Source organism: Microtus oregoni, unplaced genomic scaffold (assembly GCF_018167655.1).
Source record: "Microtus oregoni isolate MIOR12 unplaced genomic scaffold, Mior012 000059F_ref0000304, whole genome shotgun sequence".
Lineage (NCBI taxonomy): Eukaryota > Metazoa > Chordata > Mammalia > Rodentia > Cricetidae > Microtus > Microtus oregoni.
This window is the reverse complement of record NW_024543835.1, coordinates 10,974,720-10,996,523: the sequence shown is the minus strand read 5'-3', so window position 1 is coordinate 10,996,523 and position 21,804 is coordinate 10,974,720. Positions and strand designations below refer to the sequence as shown.

The following is a 21,804-nucleotide window of genomic DNA, read 5'->3' as shown; positions in this document are numbered from 1 at the left end:
GTGTTTGTCTTTGGATTCACCTTATTTAGCTTCTCTAGGAACATGAATTATAGGCTCAATGTCCTTTATTTATGGCTAGAAACCAAATATGAGTGAGTACATCCCATGTTCCTCTTTTTGGGTCTGGCTTACCTCACTCAGGATAGTGTTTTCTATTTCCATCCGTTTGTATGCAAAATTCAAGAAGTCCTTGTTTTTTACTGCTGAGTAATACTCTAATATGTATATATTCCATACTTTCTTCATCCATTCTTCCGTTGAAGGGCCTATCTCTATTCTTAAAGGTTGTGGTGGTTGGATGCAAAGTTTAGGTATTCAGTATCACTCTGCTGAACTTGAGCCTCGGGCCTTTGCTGTGGGTTTCAGCTTTGGGGAGTCTATCTTGAGCCACACCTTCTGTGTACCTAACCTAAAATAAGATTTTGGGCTAGACCACCAACTGTCTTGGCAGAGACCATGCTCAGCCAGATTATTTTAAAAGCCTCAAGAGAGCCAGTTGTGGGGACACACACCTTTAACATGAATACTCAAGAGACACAGGATCTCTTCAAGTTCAAGGCCAGACAGGTTTATATAATGAGTTTTGGCACATCCAGGGATAGATAGGGTCCCTGTCTCAAGAAAAAAAATTTAAAACAAACTAAAACAAAGAAAAACCTTAAAAAATGGGGAGTTGAGGTATGGTTTAGTAGTCAAGTGTATATAACTCTTCCTGAAGGGCCTGAGTTGGATTCCCAGTGCTCATTTCGGGCGGCTCACAGCTGCCCGTAGCTGCAGCTCCATGAAATCCTTGGCCCCTAGCCTCCCAGGGTATCCACACACGCATGGCAAACTATCTGCGTACACATGATTAAAATAAATCTTTAAAGAAAGTCTCAAGACCTCATAAAAACAAAAGGCTACATTTTTCTCTCCCCAGTCCCCTCATTTCTCCGTACACTATGAATCCAAGTAAATAAAATGACCTGGTTTTTAGGTGTGGAGTGGTATGGAGGCTTGGAATGGATTTCTACATCGATATTAAACTGATAGCACTTGGGGCGTGTATTGGGAAGGAGATGTACTTTGTGACAGGAAAATAAACAACAGGGGCTGTTCCATGTGGGACTCAAGGAACACTTCTTTGAGGATGAGATCTGGGGGATGAGCAGTGGTTATTGTAAAATGCCCTATGGCTAGGCTTCCCCCTGCAGTAGTTACCTCAGCAGGCCTACGGTGGGGGTGACAGAGTTCTAATTTGTCCCAGATGGTACTGATGCTGCTGTTAAGGGACCACACTTTGAGAACTTGCGTTCTGGGCTATGTCTCCGAACAGGTGTTCTGAGGCACGGTACTGAGGCTGAGCTGTTTGTCAGCTGAGAAACAGCTCTCTTCACTTCTCAAGGGCAATGAGGCTTAGTGGTGAGGCAGGACTCCAAAATGGCTATCTTTAGCGTTGGGTGGCTTTGTATCGCCTGTGATACTAATATCACACTTGTCTACTAGTGATGCTAGTTTGGGAATATAATGGATAATCTTTAAAAAATTTTTAATTTTTTTCTTGAGAATTTCATATGTGGATATAATATATTCTGATCCTGGATTGCACCATGCCCTCCTGTTGAAGGAGCTGTGGGTTGCATTCCTGCCGCCCTGCTCCCAGCCTCCTGGCTAGGTTATGCCCTGAAATAACAACACACAAACTGTATTCATTTAAACACTGCCTGGCCCATTTCTATTAATGTGTGTAGCACTGAGGTGCACTTACCAGGAAGATTCTAGCCTACGTCCATCCTGGGATGGAGCTTCATCGCATCTTCCCCAGAGAGGAGAGCTATCGAGTCTGAGCTCACTTCCTCTTCCTCCCAGCATTCTGTTCTGTTTACTCCACCCACCTAAAGGCTGGCCTATAAAATGGGCCAAGACAGTTTATTAGATAATGACCTTTCTCCATCACCCTCCTCCTAGCTTGGTGTCCTTTTCTTCTTTTCTTTTGTTACCTATTGAGCCCCCCAAACAGTACCCAAATGCACATGTATGTGAAGCCATCCACTGGCACATATTCAACTTCCCAGGGCCCATACCCCTGAAGAAAACTTAATCCCCTCCACTGGCAGCCATCCACTGCCAACAGCTCCTCACCTTGGAATGGACCTTGCAGATCCCTCCCCCAACCATGCAAGAACGCTGATTGGCTAGATCATGTGCAAGTCTTGTCCAGGTCAACAGCCCTCTTGTGTTCAGAAGACACTGTTTTGAATAGGCATCGCTGAACTCTGGTTCTTTTTTTTTCTCCTATAGCGTAAATCTTTTTTTTTTGTTTTATTTATTTATTTATATTAATTTAAAAATTTATTTTACATACCAATCACAGTTTCCCCTCCCTCTTCTCTTCCTATTCCCTCCCCAACCTCCCATCTATCTCCCTCCCCACGACATCCACTCCTTCCACATTCAGAAAGGGCAAGGCCTCCCATGGGAGTCAACAAAACATATCATATCACGTTGAAGAGAACCAAGCTCCTGCTCCCTGCATCAAGGCTGAACAAGGCATCCCACCATTGGGAGTAGGTTCCAGAAAGCCAGTCCATGTGCCAGGGACAGGTCCTGATCCCACTGCTAGGGACACCCCCCCTCCAAACAGACCAAGATACACAACTGTCATCCACATGCAGAGGGCTTACGCTGGTCACATGCAGGCTCCCTAGCTGTCGGCCCAGAGTCTGTGAGCTCCCACTGTTAGGTTGGTTGTCTCTGTGGGCTCCTCCCTTATAACCTTGACCCCCTAGCTCATATAATCCTTCCTCTCTCTCCTCATCAGGACTTCTGGAGCTCTGCCTGGTGCTTAGCTGTGGATCTCTGCATCTGCTTTTATCAGTTACTGGATGAAGGTTCTATGATAACAGTTAGGGTAGTCAGCAATCTCATTACAGGAGAAGGCCAGTTCAGGCACCCTCTTCACCTTCCTAGGAGTCTTAGCTGGAGTCATCCTTATGGATTCCTGGGAGTTTCCCTAGCACCAGGTTTCTTCCTAACCCCCAAATGGCCTCCTCTATCATTATATCTGTTTCATTACTCTCCCCGTCTGTTCTGTCTGTCCCCCAATCCACCCAACCCGATCACCCATGTTCCCAACCCCCATCAACTCTTCCCCCAGATTACCCAGGAAGATATCATCTATTTCCCCTTCTCAGGGAAATTCATGCGTCCTTCTTAGGGTCCTCTTTGTTACCTAGCTTCTCTGGGGTTGTGGATTGTAGCCTGGTTATCCTTTTCTTTACATCTAATATCCACTTATGAGTGAGTACATATCATATTTGTTTTTCTGGGTCTGGGTTGCCTCACTCAGGATGATTTTTTTCTTACACCTGAGTAGTACTCCATTGTGTAAATGTACCACATCTTTTTTTTTTAAAATCCATTCATCAGTTGAGGGGCATCTAGGTTGTTTCTAGGTTCTGGTTATTATCAATAATGCTGCTATGAACATAGTTGAGCAAATGTCCTTATGGTATGATTGAACATCCTTTGGGTACATGCCCAAGACTGGTATTACTGGGTCTTGAGGTAGACTGAGTCCCAGTTTTCTGAAAAACTGCCATACTGATTTCAAAAAAGTTTGCAATCCCACCAGCAGTGGAGGAGTGTTCCCCTTACTCCACATCCTCTCCCACATAGGCTGTCAATAGTGTTTTTGATCTTAGCCATTCTGACAGGTGTAAAATGGTATCTCGGAGTCATTTGATTTGCATTTCTCTGATAGCTAATATCTCGGAGTCATTTGATTTGCATTTCTCTGATAGCTAAGTGTGTTGAACATATCTTTAAGTGTTTCTTGGCCATTTGAGATTCTTCTGTTGAGAATTCTCTGTTTATATCTGTACCCAAATTTTAAATGGGATTATTTGGTATTGTGATGTCTAGTTTCTTGAGTTCTTTATATAATTTGGATATCAGTCCTCTGTCAGATGGGCAGTTGGTGAAGATGTTTTCTCAATCTGTAGGCTGCCATTTTGTCCTATTGACAGTGTCCTCTGCCTTACCAAAGCCTTTCAGTTTTAGGAGGTGCCATTTACTGTTAATCTCAGTGCCTGTGCTACTGCTGTTATATTCAGGAAGTTGTCTCCTTTGGCAAGGTGTACAAGGCTATTTCCCATTTTCTCTTCTATCAGGTTCAGTGTAACTGGATTTATGTTGAGGTCTTTGATCCACTTAGACTTGAGTTTTGTACATATCTATATATGGATCTATTTGCATTCTTCTACATGTGAACATCTACTATAACACAATTCTTTATTGATTCTTTGGAAACCCCACATCATGCACCCCAATCCTGCTCATCTAAATCCCTCCATGTCCTCCGACAGCATCCCCATAGAAAGATCCCATTTAAAACCAATTAAAAACAAAGCAAAACAAACAATCAAAAAACCCCACATCGATCCTCCATCTTTCCAACACCTCTTCATTCATCCTAGTGGCATTGGGTGCTGTGGTGTGTCACACAGTATAACCTTTTGTCTGACCCCTGGTTTGTTGAAGGAGCTGTGGGCTACTTTCCTGCCACCTGGCTCCCGGCCTCCTGGCTAGCTTATGCCCCAAAATAACAACACACAAACTGTATTCATATAAACACTGCTTGGCCCATTTCTATTAATGTAGCACCACGAGGTGGTGACTTATTTTGCCTAACCCATATTTAGTAATCTGTGTAGCACCAGTCTTACCGGGAAAGATTCAGCATGTCTGACCTGGCAGCTTGCTTCATTGCGTCTGCTCTGGAGACGTCTAACCTCACTTCCTCTTCCTCCCAGCATTCTGTTCTGTTTACTTCACCCACCTATGTTCTAACCTATGAGGCCAAGCAGTTTCTTTATTAAATAACCAATGACCTTCCTCCATCACTGGTTCTTACAATCTTTCTGACCCCTCTTCCATGTTGTTTCCTGCGGCTTGGGGGCAGCAAGTGTGATATAGATATCCCATATAGAGTTAAGCTCTTTGCAGACACTTATTCTCTGAACTTTGAGAAGATGCGAGTGTCTGTGTAAGTATCCTTTCACTGTACAAACAGTTGCTCTGATGAAGACTGAGAGCAGGCTCAATATGGCCCTGGGCAGTGTGAGCCAACTGTGGCTTGATGGGTAATCCTGACAGTCAAGTTGAGTTAATCTGGAATTAGACAAGAGACATGGCTCTGGGTACGTCTGGGAGAGCATTTCAGAAGGGGTTAACTGAGGGGGAAGCATCTTCTACTAGCGTTGGCAGCACTTTCTGTTAGGCATCCCAGATAGAAAGAGGTCCAAGGACAAGAAGCAGTTTGCTTGCCTTCTTCTCTTTGCTTCATTCTGGTGAATGCATCTATCCCTGCGGTTGCTCCTGTTGCTGTTGGCTATTCTCATTCTCACTACCATAGAACATAAAACTAGATCAGGTTGAACTTATTGATATGGATCTACTGAATAGAGAATCTGGATTTAATGTTTCAGTTCACAAAGTTACAAAAGTGCTAATAGTTTATTTGATTGGTAAGCTGAAGAATGGGTCAAAAGATGGCTTGCTAGCTGTATTAGTCAGGGTTCTTTAGAGTAACAGAAATTAGAATAAATATTTCTATATAGAAAGGGAACTTATTAGAATGACTTACAGGCTATGGTCTGATTAATCCAACAATGGCTGGCTGTGAAGGGAAAGTCCAAAAAAACCCAGCAGTTGCTTAGTCTACATGACTGCATGTCTCAACTGCTCTTCAGGATATCTGGGATCCTCAAGAAGTAGACTCTAATGCCGGTGAAGAAATGGATGCACTAGCAAAGTGAGGGCAAGGAGGCAAAGAACAAAAGCTCCTGTCTTTCACGTCCTTACATAGGCTTCCAGAATAAGGTATGGCCTAGATTAAAGTGTCTTCCTACTTCAAAGATCCAGCTTAGAAGTGGATCCACCTACTTCAAATTAAGCAAATATGCCTTGTAGGTGTGCCCTTCAGTTTTGGATTTTAGTTATTTCCAAATGTAGGCAAGTTGACAACCAAGAAGAGCTACCACACTGGCTTCGTGTCAGTGCTCACACTGTTCTTGCAGAGAACTGGAGTTTTGTTCCAGCAACTAAATCAGGTTGCTCATAACTGCCTGTAACTCCAGCTCCAGGATATCTGATACCTTCCTCGGGCCTCCTTAGATACCTGTGTTCTCTGCACATACATACATAATTTTCAAAGCCTTAAAAGTATGAAAAATAAAGTCTTATTCTTGGGCTGGCAAGATGGCTCAGTGGGTAAATGTGCTTGCTACCAAGACTGATGACCCGAGTTAGGTTCCCAAGATCCACAGGGTAGAAGGAGAGAAATGATTACCAAAAGTCGTCTTCTGACCTCCATATGAGCACCAAGGCACCCCTGACACAACCCTACCCACAAATCAATCCATGCAATAGAACATTAAACCTCATCCTCCACTATAAGGACCTAGAAGACATGACCTTCACGAATACTCTAAGAAAGATTGGTGATGGTCTTGAAGAGCTCTGCCATTTCAGAGCCTGTATGTCAGACTTAACAGCGAGAGACATGGCTGCCCAACTGAATAACTGAAATGCAAAGGGTCTAATTGGAAAATTGGTGAGAAAAACATTTAGGGGTTGGGGGTGTGGACTGTCTGTTATTCAAGTGGGCAAAGGCACAGATACTCGTGTCCTGTGTGAATGCGCACTGAAAGGTAAAGTCAGTAGAGGAGGACTTCACTAAGAAAATAGATGAGTGACCTGTTCTGTGGATAGTAGTCAACCTCTTTTCCTGACCATCCCTGGCGCTGCCCACAGACATCAGTGGCCGTACTGACAGGGATAGGATGAATGCATATACACATGGGCTCGACAACATGGATTTTTGCTCACCAAGGCTGACCTCACTCCCTCTACTGAGTGTCAAATCTGCCAGCAGCAGAGACCAATATTGAGTCCCCAGTGTGGCACCATTTTCTGAGGTGATCAACCAGCAACCTAGCAAAAGCTTGACCATATTGGAGCACTTCCATTGTGGGACATTGTCCTTAGGAATAGATTCTTGTGTGGGTATGGGATTGCCTTTCCTTCACATAACATGTCTGTCCAAGCTAGTATTCACAGAAGGCCTTCCTCACCATCATGGTATACCACACGACACTGCTTCCGACCAAGGAATGGTCTTCATAGCCAGGGAAGTGCAGCAATGTGATCATACTCATAGACCGAATGGTCACAGGGACTCAGTGTCTTCAGGATGCAGACAGCCATTATTGGTACTATTACTCAGTATCTCTCTTGTAAACTGTCCAGTTCTGGTCCTCTAGAGAACCCTGCCTAACACAGGAAGTATTAACCTGGTCAATTTGGGTGTTGTGGGCAAGTGTTAGGTAGAGAGAGGAGTTTGTCTAGGGTTTTTCAGCAGGAAAGATTGCTGTGTGGTCACAGAACTGAGAGAAGGCCAGTGAGACTACAGAGTTTGACAACACCCAGGGAAGACGGTGGGAGAATTTACCGAACCTGATTAAAGATACCAAATAACAACAATCCGTTGAAGAACTGTCAGCCAAGCAAAGAATTAGGTGAAAATGTTCATGGGGCAGCAAAGACACTACTGCATAGTCTAGGATGAAAATGGTGCTTGCACGGCTGTCTTAGCTGGGGTTTCTGTTGCTGTGATGAAACACCATGCCTAAAAAGCAAGTGGGAGAGGAAGGGGTTTGTTCAGCTGACACTTCCACATTGTTGTTCATCACCAAAAGAAGTCAGGACAGGAACTCAAATAGGGAAGGAACCTGGAGGCAGGAAGTCATGGAGGAGTGCTGCTTACTGGCTTCTTCCCCATGGCTTTCCCAGCCTGCTTTCTTATAGAACCCAGGACCACCAGCCCAGGGATAGAATCACCTATATTGGGCTGGGCCCTTCCCCATTGATCACTAGTTTAAAAAATGTCTTACAGCTGGATCTTATGGTGGCATTTCCTCACTTAAGGCTCCTTCCTCCCTGATGACTCTAGCATGTGCCAAGTTGACATAAACCAACCAGAACAGCGGTCCACTGTAGGGAGATGAAGAAAACATTGAAAAGGTGCCGTGGAGGCCATCCAGCAGAGCTTGGTAGAGGCTGAAGCATAAGGAGGTATCCGATAATGATTTGCAACTGCCTAGCTTGGAATTGTTTTGTGTCCTGGATGGTGGAATTTGAGAGAAAGGACAGTTTTGGAGATACTGAATGAAGCACCTTTGGTTTTATGTGTCTATTGTGTGCACACAGACATGGGTGGGAGCAGAGGCCAAAAATGTGTGTTTGCATTCATTGCTCGTCACCTGATTTTACTGAGACAGTCTCTCACTGAACCTGGAGCTTGTTGTGTCAACTAGACTGGCTGGCCAGAGAGCTTTGGGGGTCTTTCTGTCTTTGCCTTCCCAGTTTCCCAGTGCTGGGATTAAGGCATGGGTGATTGCACTTGTTTTTTTCTGTGGGTGATAAAGATCTGAACTCGGGTCCTGATGTTTGTGCAGCCAGCAATTTACTGATTAAATCTTTTTCTTAGCCTTCTACTCCCCTTTGGTGTGTATGTTTGTGTGTGTGTGTGTGTGTGTGTGTGTGTGTGTGTGTGTGTGAGAGAGAGAGAGAGAGAGAGAGAGAGAGGCAGAGACAGAGAGAAGGAGGGAGGGAGTTTTGAGACAGAGTCTCACTATGTAGTCCAAGCTTTCCTAGAACTTGCTGTGTAGATGTATTAGCTATTTCTCTACTGCTGTGATAAGACACCATGACGAAAGCAACTTATGAAAGAGCTTACTTGGGGCCTATAGCTTTAGAGGGTTAGAATTAGTGATGGCAGAATGGAGGTGGCAGGCAGCTGAGAGCTCACATCTTGCACCACAAGCAGGAGGCAGAGGACTGACTGAAGATGGCATGAGTCTTTTGAATCCTCAAAGCCCACCCCCAGCGACTCACTTCCTCCAATAACTCACCTCCTAATCCTTCCTAAACAGTTCTAGCAACTGAATCCTCAAAGCCCACCCCCAGCGACTCACCTCCTCCAATAACTCACCTCCTAATCCTTCCTAAACAGTTCTAGCAACTGGGGACTAAGTATCCAGACACATGAGCCTATTGGGATCATTTCATTCAAACCACCATAGTAGACCAGGCTGGCCTTAAACACACAGTACCTTTGCTTCTATCATCCGATTGGAGAAGTTCATTGGAAGCTGAATATCTAGCTCTCAGCCTTAGAAGACATTGCTGTCATTTTAATCTGGAACATTCCCCAAAGGGGGCATTTAAAAGCATAGCGCAATCAGAAAGCAATAGAAATCTTTAAGAGGTAGGGTCTGCTGGGAAGTTTTATGGAATTCTGTGTCCTCAAAGGGGATCATGAAATGCCAGTCTTTCCTTCTCCCCTTGCTACCTGCCAAAGTGAGCAGCTTTGTTCTACCACATCCTTCTGTAGCGATACACTGCCTCACCTCAGGCTGAAGAACAACGAGACCAGTAAAGTGCGAACTGAAGCTTAGAACCAAAGTAAGGCTGTCCTTACATCCTTACATGTGGTATATGGTATGGACCTAAGAGGACAAACAAACAGACATGCAGTGTAGGTTTCAAAAGACACAGGAGTGTTTGAAATGACATTTCAGAAGATGTCCAAATTTGAGGTATGAGGAGATCAAGGGAGGTTGGTTAACAGGAATCATCGGAGTTATATAGAAGGACTACATTCTGTATTCCCCAATATAGTGAGGCGACTATAGTTTATTATAGCCGAGTGTATATTCTGGAAAGATCTGGAGCAGAGGAACCTGAAGTTTCCAAACAAAGAAATGGCGAGTCAGACACCATGGCTATATTCTGCCTATGATCAAAGCACGCAGAGGCAGAGGCAGAGGCAGAGGCAGAGGCAGAGGCAGAGGCAGAGGCAGAGGCAGAGGGAGGGTCTTTAGTGAAAAGTCACCTCGGGCTATATAGTGAATCTGAGGTCTGTCAGGGCTACGTAGAAAGTTCCTGTCTCAAAGCAAACAAAGAAACAAACTGGTCTCAGTGACTCATGCTTATAATCTTAGCAACCAGGAGGGAAAGGCAGGAACATTTCTGTGAGTTCTGTGAGTTCAAGGCCAGCTTAGGCCACCATTGAGTTCCCAGACTGTCTCAGGTCATAGTCTGAAACCTTTCTTCAAAACCAAAGCAAAACAAAGCAGGGCTTGCGAGCAGACTCAACAGCTAAAGTGCTTCAGATCCCCAGAAATCCATGAAATGCCAGGTGGGCATGGCAGTGAATTTCAGAAAGTATCGACAAGCAAGACCTAGATAAATTGTCTATGAGTACTAGCCATATTGTCTAACTCCAGCCTCGGAAGGTGGAGACAAGGAGCACCTATAGAGCAAGTTGGCTAGGAAGACCGGCCATATTAATGAATTCTGGGTTTGATTGAGAGACGGTGCTTCAATTAATGCAGTAGAAGAGCCATTGAGGATGACTCCAGACTTCAGTCTGAGGTAGCCACATGCACCCACACATACTTATGAATATAACACACACACACACACACACACACAATGGAGAAAAGAAAAAAAAGGCCCCCAAATCAAAGAAATAAGTAAAATAAATGATAAGAAAAGTAAATAAGATAATTACCCTGAATTAATGAGTATACTCTGTGCACAGGTATTGAAATAGTACATTCTGCCCCACTAATATTCACAGTGATTACATGCTAATCAAAAAAGTAAACAAAAAATTTAAAAGTTAAAATTCCAAAGTAAACTAAATTTAAAAGAACAGAAAATGTCGAGTGGTTGTTGGTGGTGTCTGGAGCCACAAACCCCAAGTAAGAAATAGTTATAGGTTAAGTCTCCCTTATCCAAAATGCATAAGTATTTAAGATTTTTGTTTTTCAGATTTTGGAATATTTCCTTGTAAATAATGAAATGTTTAGGGGGATGAGGCAGAAGACTAGATATGAAGTTCATTTTTGCTTCCTATGTATCTGACATATATATATATATATATATATGCATGTATATGTATATATATATATATATGCATGTATATGTATATATATAAAGGTATTTTGCTTATGAGCAGTCATATATAGTCAGCTATAAAATTTTCCACTTCTTATGTTATCACATCAGTATTCAAAAAGTTTGGATTTGGGGACACTTTGGATTTTACATTGGGAGTGTTCGTACTGTGTGAGGAGTGTAGGCCAGAACCATACTTGAGGTCACTAGTTGGGACTGTCTACTCTAGCTGTGTATTAACCACATGAAAATTGGACTTAGAAGGCTGTCTGCGAATCTGGATTTTATTTTGAAATGTCCCGATGTTAAATGTTGACTCAGTTGTAGAAAGTGGCATTCCTATACATGAAAATAGTTGTATTCGAAGTAGGCTACCGGCTTTCACTTAGTAGTCTCTGCTGGAGGAGGGCAAGGGAAGGGTATATAGGACAAAGCTGTGAGGAGCCTGGTTGAAAGAGTCCATCCAAAGACCTGACCTGGGCATGGTAATTCATGCATGTGATCCTGGCTTTCAAGAGGCAGAGGCTAAGATGCTGGAGAAACAGCTTGTCTCAAAAGTAACAAATGGTTGATGGAGTAGAAAGAGTGGGGGCCAGGCAGGTAGACCAGAGAAGCATAGTGTCCTGAAAGCCAGGGCAACAGGCCATTCCATCATCATGCTCATGGTGGAAAATGCCTGACCTTTGACCCCTTTTTCTCTAATCTGGAAAGCAGAGCTGCAAGATTTTAAAACCTCGTGGCATTTCTATGTACAGTCCTATAAACACTGTCGCAAGTTCCTGTCTTTCCATAACCCAAGCCTCATTGTTATTTGTATACTTATTTATTTGTTATTTTGTAACGAGAGAGGTATCTTTATTTTAGGAAACAGTGTCTACTTTCCTACTTTTTAAATTTTGTTTTATTCATTTTACTTCCAACTGCAGTTCCCCCTCCCTCCCCCCACTCCCCAGTCCACTCCCCTCCACTCCTCAGAAAGGGTAAGGCCTCCTGTGGCGAGTCAACAAAGCCTGGCACATTCAGTTGAGGCAGGTACAAAGCCCACCCCTCCCCCACCTGCTTCAAGGCCTAGCAAGGCATCCTACCCTAGGGGATGGGCTTCAAAAGGGCAGCTCATGCACTAAGGACAGATCCTGGTCCCACTGCCAGGGGCCCACAAACAGACCAGGCTATAAAACTGTTGCTGCATGCAGAGGGCCTGCTTCAGTGCCATACAGGCTCCCTAGCTGTCGGTCTAGAGTCTGTGAGCTCCCACAAGTTACAGTCAACTGTCTCTGTGGGTTTTCCCATCATGATCTCGACCCACTCTTGCTCATATAATCCCTCCTCTCTGTCTTTGACTGAACTCTCAGAGCTCCTGGAGGTATCATCATGTTGCCCAGGCTGGTCTTGAGCTTCTGGGCTCAATCAAATTTCTGTATAAGCCTCCGGAATAATTGGGGGTACTGTGTCTGGCAACCACGGACTATACTTTTGGAAAATCTTCTTTTACTCTGGGGTAATAATTTTGTTTACTTCAAAGAGAAGTTCAACCCTTAGGAAAAGGTTATGACCATACCAAAAGCTATAGGCTGTGTTTCCAAGTCCCCGTGAGGGAAAGTGAATAGTTACTAAAGCGAACAATGAGCTAAGAGGGCTGGAAGATGGTCATGGTAGCACACACCTGTGAGCCCAGCACTTGGGAGGTGCAGGAAGGAGGGTCGGGAGCTCAAAGCCATTTTCAGCTACCTACTAAATTTGAGGCCAGCCGCACACTGAGTTTGAGCCAACCTGGGTTACATGAGGCCCTTTCTAATAAAAAATGAAAAAAAAATCTCAAATATATTCTATAGGCTTCTATTATGTTTTAATAGAAAAGGCATTTTTTTACAGAAAAGAACAAAAAAGCCTTACCGTATGCTTTTAGCTGACTTAGCAATGAATAAGCATTCTAATATCTCTACTCATACTGCAGGGGCTTGTATGCATAAGAAACGGGTAAGCACTCCAAAGTGAATTAAAAATGTTTCACTTCTTCAATTAGTATATGAAGCACTAGGCATCATTATAACATTTTGCTTCTTTTTTGAGATAAGCTTTTACTGTGTAGCCCCACATGGCCTTGAACTTACGGCTATTCTTCTGTCTCTGTCCCTGAGTGCTGGGCTGGTATACATGCACCACCACTCCTGGCAAAAACAAGTTAAAATATCAGTTGGATGTGGTGGCATACGCTTACCTTCCTAGATACTCAGGAGGTGGAAAGAGGATCACTTGATACTGAGAGTTCAAGGCCGGCCTAGGCAATGCAGTTGAGACTTTCTCTCAAAGACAGCAAATCAATGGAAAACAAGAAAGGTGTAGTTCAGTGGTAGAGGGCTTACCTAGTGTAAGGTCAGTGGTGAGGAGAGAGGGATAATTCAGTGACAGCACAGGCTTCCTTTGGAAAAAGACCCGTGGAGGGAGGATCTCTACTGTAAAGAGCCAGAGCCCATAGTCTGCTTGCAGGCTGGCCTAGGGTATTTGTAAGGCAGAACAGAGCAAGGGAGAAGGGAACTGCAAACTTTCCAATGTTTGACTCATGCATGGTTAGTTCTAAGAGGCGAGCTAGGGAAATAAGGCCAGTGGTGGGTAAGGCACTACTGGGGGTCAGGTAAGATAAGGAGGGCAAGAATCTAGAAAAATAAGATACTTGAGTTTAGAAAATTATCATGGTTTAACCAAAATGGAAGCACTTTGCCACATGACATGACCATACATGAGGCTCTGGGTTCCATGCCCTGTACTGCAAAAGAAAAAGTAAAAAAAAATCAATATGAAATATTAGCATACAGTATCAATATGAAAAGTTGATATGAGCATCAATATCGTATAGCAATAAGAAATGTAACTTCTAGAACTTGAGAACTCTTAATGCGGACATCCACAAGTTATATATATGACCGAATACTTACTTATGTGCTAGTAATCTGTATCATTTATTGTCCAAACCAGAACATTTTGGAGTATGAAAACAGGTGCTTTTAATAGTCATTTCAGGACAACAGGCAAAACACGAGGCCATCTGGGTAATATGGGGGACACACGATCACCCCAAGGAAGAATAGCACATCCCTGGATACATAATTAAATTATCAGATTAGTATAATGACACAAGATATGTGCATGCAAATTGACTTTTCCCACATACTCTCAAGCAGTTGGTTACACCATAATCACGGCTCAGTTTTACATCCTGGGCTAAGCAAGGGAAGAGAAAATAGTAAGAATAAAACTTGCCAACTCCAGCTCATTTCCTTGCTTTCAATGCACATTTAGACATTCAACAGGATTTGCTTTTGTTCTAGCCTTCTGAACCTTGATCAGGTAATTTCAGTTATAATTCTTAGAGAAGAAGGGTCTGATGGGTAAAAAGAAGACTGGACCGGTCTTTGCTGAAAGCCAGTGAAAATAGTAGGGGAATCAGTATGCAAAAGATGGTAGGTTCAGTAGCATCATATCTCAAGCAAACTAATGTACAGTGCATTTATATTCTCATGCAAGCGGATGAGATTCAATGGTATGCATAGAATTTGAATGTCTCCTATGACTCATTTGGAGCCTGGCTGCGAGCTCTAGCTAGCCCCTTTAGGCTGGAATGATTTGGGGAATATGGTGGGTGAGATTAGCAGGACAATCATTTACATATGTTTTAATTTTTCGTTTTTTTTTTATCTTTGTAAGTTTGAGGTGGGTTTCATACCTTTTTGAGAAGTCTTGCTGGAATGTGATTGAGTCACGGTGGCAGCTGATGTACTCTTAGAAGACACTGCTACAGATGGGCATTTCTCAGTAATCAGGTAAGTAGGCAAGCTGGCCTTTGTTCTCTGCATAATCTCCAGCGCTCTCTGATCCGCAGCACGGCACATGAAAAGCAGCACATCTGAATTGACAAAGAGATCTTTATTTCTCTCCCACAATGAGCTGAGAAAAGGGAGAAAGAGAATTGGGAGTGTGAATTTGTTTCTTTGGGAGTGTGCACTATCAGTCTGAGCAAAAAAAGTGCTAATGGAACTTATGTTCCTGCCTAGAGACTGCATTTCCTGCCCGACTGTTGTATTATGTTTTGTGCTCCATCCAGAAGCCCAGCCTCCCACTCAGTGGGCCTGGATGGGAAAGCAAAATGAACAGCTGCTTGGGAGAGAGGGATCCATCATCCCTCTAGTTCTACTCCTGGCTAAAAGGAATATTGCTCCTAGCTGGGTAGGAGCAGAGAGTGCCTGTTTGGAAAATCTACACATATAGACAGTTGAGGTTGAAATAAAATTAGTAGCATGCCAAACTTTTGAGTTTTTTGAAAGTAGGCTGCTGTCTGAACATTGCTTTTGGATAAATCACATTAGGGTAGTTTTTAGTTATTTAGTTTCTGGACCCCAATCCTGTGTTCTTCGTACAGATGATTCTGCTGAAGTCAATGTCTCTGTCTTGGATACACTCCCATGCTGACCCTAGGCTGAGTAACCGTCACTGTTTCATGCTGCTTTGACAACAGAACAGTCAAAACAATTCTTGCTTCACTGGTTGTTTTTATTACTTTTTAAAGACAGGGTCTCATTATGTTGCCCAGACTGATTGTCTTCAGATCCCGGGCTCAAGTGATCCTCCTGCCTCAGCTTCCAGAGTATTAGGACTACAGGTCTACATTACCATGCCTGTCTTCTTGTAATAGTTTGAAGTTTATTACTAATGGCTCTCTTCCAACATTAGTGCTTTATTATTTTATGGATCCTTTGCAGTGATTTTTATGCTGCGTGCTAGAGGCCTATTTACTACTACTTGTCTGTCCAGTTTGAAATTCATTTTTTAGAGGAAATAAGCACATAAAGTTATGACACGCCCATACACAAACTCTTTGAGTAGGGGCTGGTGTTGCTCAGTATGGCTTCAAGTTCTGGGTTCAAATGATCCTATCTTAGTCTCCCAAGTGCTGTCACCATTGGTGTGCACCACTGGACTAGGGGAGCAGGAGTTTTCCTTAGCTTTCCATTCTTTAAAAAAAAATGATTTATGTGCGTGCCCAGACGCCCAATACACTTGCGTGCAAAACTTGCACACAGCATACACTCATGTTTGATGTGGATATGTGGGTGCATATGGCATGGCCTGCATGTGGAGGTCATAGGGTTACTTTGTAGAGCTGGTTCTCCCCATTCACCTTTACATGGTTTCTAGGGATCTAACCCAGGTTGCCATGCTTCTGTATTGAGTGCCTTGATCTGCTGAACTGGCTTTGTAGCCTTCGTTCTTACACTGGCTGGATGATGGTTTACATCAAATGTCTCCTAGACTCTAGTACCTAGAGTACTTGATTCCGAACAGTTGAGAAACTTAGAGGGGAGGGAAGGCACAAACTGTGAGAGTGGTCATCTCTGACCTAGTATTTCTTGTTCAAGTATTTGATAAGTGAACATTGAATGCTTTACATGAATCATGTGCGTTCTACGCTCTGGGGATGGCATAGGAATTTCAGGGCATCCTGTTCCATAGGGGCTTGTCAGTTAAGTATGTTCTTCATTCAACTCTGGTAGGATTTTGAAACTTTGAACAGGGGGTAACAACGGTTCATGAGGAGCATAGGAAGGTTTAAAGCCCTTTGTCCTTCAGCAATGTGCGCTCTCTGTCTCTGTCTCTCTCTCATGTGTGTGTGATGTGCCATGTTACAGCACACATGCGAAGGTTAAAGAAAACCTTTGTGGAGTGACTTCTGTCCTTCTACCGTGGTTTCTGGGGATCAAACTCGGGTTGTGAGACTTGCAGCAAGTGCTTCCCTGCTGAGCTGCCTTCCCTCGCCAGCCCTCTCTCTTACTTAGCACAACGCTAGTAAAAATGTCACTGGATATTCAGACAGGCACATTCCTAGCAGATGGCTCTTAACTTGGACCCTATGTGTGAGGGGTCAGAGTTAAACACCCGTGGAGTCAAGTTCAGTTCCCCAGGGCTTCCATTTCCCTCCGTGTTCTTTGGAAATCACTTCCTGCTGTTCTAATTCTCTCTATCTTGCCAAGCAGCAAAAACACTAAGAAAATCCCCGGAAGTAGCTTGTGGTTAAGTTTCAAGTTTTTTGGCTCTTAGCCAAACACTCATGAGTTTCATTTGTGTGCACATATAAGAAAAGCCAACCCAGATCTCCTAATAATGCTGTATTTAGTGCTTAAACTTTAATTGCAGGGTATAAATGATACCATTAGGAACCGATATCAATACTAATGCCACCTATATTATTATTTACTCGGCTGAAAACTAAGCTTGTTGAAATATATTTATTAACGCTGCACCCTAGAACCACATTTAAAGCTTAATTCTGTGGCTGCTCATGAATTCTCAGCATACTGTGGTGTCGAGGAGCCTTCTTAGCTTGAGATAAGTTCATTATTAAATTCGAGTGATGTGTTAGGGCATTTTTTTCAGGTCACAAAAAAACAAGCTGTTTTATTCAAAGGGTGAAAAGCTCTGTGAAATCCAGGCCCTTTTAAGCAACAAACAGTTAAATTTGGCATCTGTGATGTATAAAGTTTTCTCCTTAGCATTAAAATGTACTTTCTTCCTTCTGTAGATTTCTTTTTCAACCATGGCTATTGTTTGTCACTAACAGCTAGCTTTTGTGAAGTTAATAAATGTGCATAATAAGGACATAAAGGTATGGAGAAGTAATACTGTAATCCTTTTGTTTGGATAATCAGTCTAATGTATGCAAATTAAACCTTATTAGTACTAGGGTTTTGTGTCTGCTTATCAAAATGTGCCATTTTCATGAAAATTGGAAGTCCATTATATAAAGTTATTATTAACAATCATTTAGGAATTATATACCGTATGCAAATTAAAGTTGATTACAACTAATTAAGGGCTTTCTTTGTTATTTGACCTTGTCTGCTTTTTATGTAAATATGTTTCTTTTGGTCTGGCATATTTTTAGACTCAGAAAAGTATATTAAGACAAGTTACATTATGTATTTTTTAATATATCTTTGTGTTGCCATTGTTTATGCCCTCATTTCCAGAGGCACATATGATATGCCAGAGCCATGCAGCTCGCTGTTCGGTGATCGTTGTCTAGCTGAGGACAATTTCAGAAACAGAAAACAATCAAGTCTCCAGGTCCCTTCAGGAAGATTAGTGGAAAACAAGCCCAACCCCAGTGTAGCATGTAAACCGGTCTTCATGCCACAATGCCCCCTTTTTCCACCGTTTATTGACTTCAGTCAGCCTTGAGTTATGGAGTTCTAAACAGAGCTCAGTAATACGTGATCATTACTCACTCCCAAGATGTCTTTTGAGCACAGTTGTTTGTTATCTGTGAAGGCATTCGACTCAAGATTAGTGACTTCATCACAGAAAGCACAAGTCAGTACCAATGGCTTTACAAAGTATATGGTCCCTAGAATGTGAGATGTTTCTCAGTAGGTGAAGAGTTTTTTCCTTTATATTTAGTGTGTGTGTTTGTGAGTGTGTGTGTGTGTTTGTGAGTGTGTGTGTGTGTGTGTGTGCATGTGAATAGCACGGCTTGTGTGTAGAGATCAGAGGACAACTCTTGGCAGCTCTCTCCTTCCACCATGTGGGTTTCAGAGATTGAACTGAGGCAGTCAAGCTTGGTGGTTAGTGCTTTTACCTGATGAGCCATCTTGCTGGCTTCTAGACTGAGAAATGTTTTTAAAGACTTATTTATTTTATTTTATGTGTATGAATGTTTGGCCTGTTTGCATGTATGTGCACCATGTGCGTGCCTGGTGTGTGTGGCAGTCAGAAGAGGGCATCAGATCCACTGGAGCTGGGGCTAAAGATGCCTGTGAACCGCTATGTGTGTTCTGGGAAATGAACCCCAGTCCCTTGCAACAAGTGCTCTTACCCCCTGAACCATCTCTCTCGACCCAGGAGTGAGACTTCTAAATACTTCTTCTATCTTTTATTCAGTACTATTGTTCTAGTTGTTTTTGGTGAACAATGAGGCTCAATACTATGGTTTAAGCAAAGGGTCCTGCTGTACTTGCTTTAATTCTGGAACAGAAAAGACCCACTAACCAATAATTTTCAAGTACCTTAAAGTGTGTGGGCAGGAAAAATAGGGGAAAATAAAGGAACTGAGAAAAGATGTCAAATGGGCTTAGGAATGTTGCTCAGTGGTAGAATGCTTGCCTAGCATGCATGAGGCCCCGGATCAGATCCTCCACACCGTAGAAATTGGGCGTGGCAGCATGAGACAATATTTAGCAGGCAAAGACAGGAGGATCACTAGTTTAAGGTTGTCATTAACTACATAGTGAATTCAAGGCCAGCTGTGGCTACCTGAGATTCTGTCTCACAATACAAAATAAAACAAAATGTCAGCATTTTTTCAAGAGTAGAGGGGAAATAGGTAGTACCTACATGTTTCAGAAAGGCAGTTGGCGCTGAGAAAATGGTTCAGCAGGTAAAGGTGTTGCTACCAAAGCTGACAACCTGAGTTCAACTCCCGTGACGGGCATAGAGGAAGAAGAGAATCAGCTTCTTCAAGTGGTTCTCTGCCTTCCATTTGTTCTCCACGGGGCATGCATGTCTGCCTACACACACACACACACACACACACACACACACACACACACACACACAGACACGAGAGATTTCAATATGAAAAAAAGGCAGATGAGAAACCAAGAAGTGTACAACCACTCATTTCTAAATTTTGAACATTATTTTATTTTTATTTATTTATTTTTTTGAGACAGGGTTTCTCTGTGTAGCTTTGGAGCCTGTCCTGACTGTGGACCAGGCTGGCCTCGAACTCACAGAGATCCACCTGCCTCTGCCTCCTGCATGCTGGGATTTAAGGTGTGTACCACCACCACTCAGTGAACATTTATTTATTTTTTTATTTTTTTACTTTGAAAACGGATGATTTAGTCTTTAAAAATAACATTTGAATTCTTACTTCATTTTTTTAATGCTAACACAGTTATCCACAATGATCTTATAGCTCCCTGTACCTAGCACTAAGGAATGTAATGGCCTGACCAGCCTTAGCTTACAGGGCAGTGACGCAAAGCATTGCTATGTGCCACTAGATGTGAACATACTTGCAAGAGCCCCTTCATGTTGCTTATTGGGCTCAGCAAACTGCTTCCCAAAGCCCTATTCTGCTGACTCCATGTTCAAGATTCAATAGTTGTAGAGTAGCCGGTGGGAACAAAACTCTCTGGCTACTTCTCAGAAATGTCGAGATGGAGCTGCTTTTTTCCAAGATCTTACAGATGTGTTACAGCAAATGGAAACAGGTAATGACAGGTAAGGAAAACGGTTAGCTGGGGCTTCTTTTGACCACATCAGTTATGCAGAAGCAGCTGCAGCTTTGACAAGGGCCGCCATTTGAATTCTTTTAAAGTGATTGAAAACTACATTTAAGAAGCTTTTCTTATCTCCTTATGTGTGCACTGTGTGTGTGTGTGTGTGTGTGTGTGTGTGTGTGGGTGTGTGTGTGTGTGGGTGTGTGTGTGCAAGTTCGTGTGGAGTTAAAAGGACAACTCTGTCCTTCTGCCACTTAGGTCTCCAGACTTGGTGGCAAGTGCTCCTACTCACTTAGCCATCTCATCAGCCTCCAAAGCAGCCTTTGAATTTACACTTGTGGACAGAGAGAGGGCTCCGTGATTAAGAGCATTTACTGATGTTGTAGAGGACCTGGGTTCAATTCCCAGCACCCACATGGCAGCTCAAAACTGTACCTGCTGTTCCATGGAATCTGACATCTCATGTGACCTCTGAGGGCACCAAGCACACATATTGTGCACATACCACAAATAGGAAAACTAGTAATATATGCAAAATAAAATAAATAAACCTAAAAATGAAAAGTGCTACATAAAGGCAGAAAAGTACACATATGTAAGCGGACAGCTCAACACTCTGATGTAGCGAGGATCCAGATCAAGAGGCAGCACATTGAGTCAGATGTGGTGGCACATGTCTTTAATCTCCTCGCTGAAGGCAGAGGCAGGCAGATCTCTGTGAGTTCGAGGCCAGCCTGATCTACCGGGCGAGTGCCAGGACAGCCATGACTATGTAGAGAGTCCCTGCCTCAAAAACAAAAAGAAAGAAAAAAGATAAGAAAAGAAAGTGTACATTGATTATACTACAGTAGTTCTTTGCTTTTTCATAAACTGGGTGACAGGATAATCTACAGGTCTCTTTCTGGTGTCTCTTGGAGAGAATTGTCATCTGCACAACACTGAGAAGCCCAATCTACCTACATGGTACCTCTCTTATAAAGGGAGCCTTTATGCTTTCTGGAAAGTGCAGAAAAGAAGAGGCTAAGTTCATACCTTTCTCTGAGGCTATAGGAAGCCGCTCCCGGAATGGATGTTGCAGGTCACTCTAGCCTCCAGAAAAGCTGTGCCCCTGGGTGTCACAGCATGGTTAAAGCTTTCATATGGAGTCTCCCATGTTCTAGGTGTCCCACTACTTCCTCATCCTCCCTAGCAGGCTTCCGCCATCTTCCCTCCACAGGACAGCCGTCGTCAGCCCTTGCTTTTGCTTTACTTCCCTTGTTCAGTATAAGAGGACTCAGCCCTTTTGCCAGACTTCACTGGAGGAGGTGCAGTGTTTTTTTAATGAACATTTCCTGTCCCTCCAATAAGCAAAGCTTGTCCTTCTCAGGGTCAAAACATGTCCAGTCAAAGTCCACAAACCATAATGGAGTTCTCATGTTTTCTCAAGAAAAACGTTTTCTAATAGTTGCAGACATTTCTTTCCCCTAAGCAACATGGGGTCAGAAACTGGAATTCCCAGCTCCAAAGATATTTTTTTTTTAAA

General features: G+C 43.0%; 1 non-coding gene across 1 annotated transcript; it reads right to left on the bottom strand.

Annotated features, from left to right (window-relative positions):
- Positions 1–20,223: 20,223 nt before the first annotated feature.
- Positions 20,224–20,362, bottom strand: LOC121439064. Its single transcript, XR_005973148.1, has one exon. It is a non-coding gene; the product is annotated as a small nucleolar RNA SNORA16B/SNORA16A family (small nucleolar RNA).
- Between the last annotated feature and the right edge of the window lie 1,442 nt (positions 20,363–21,804).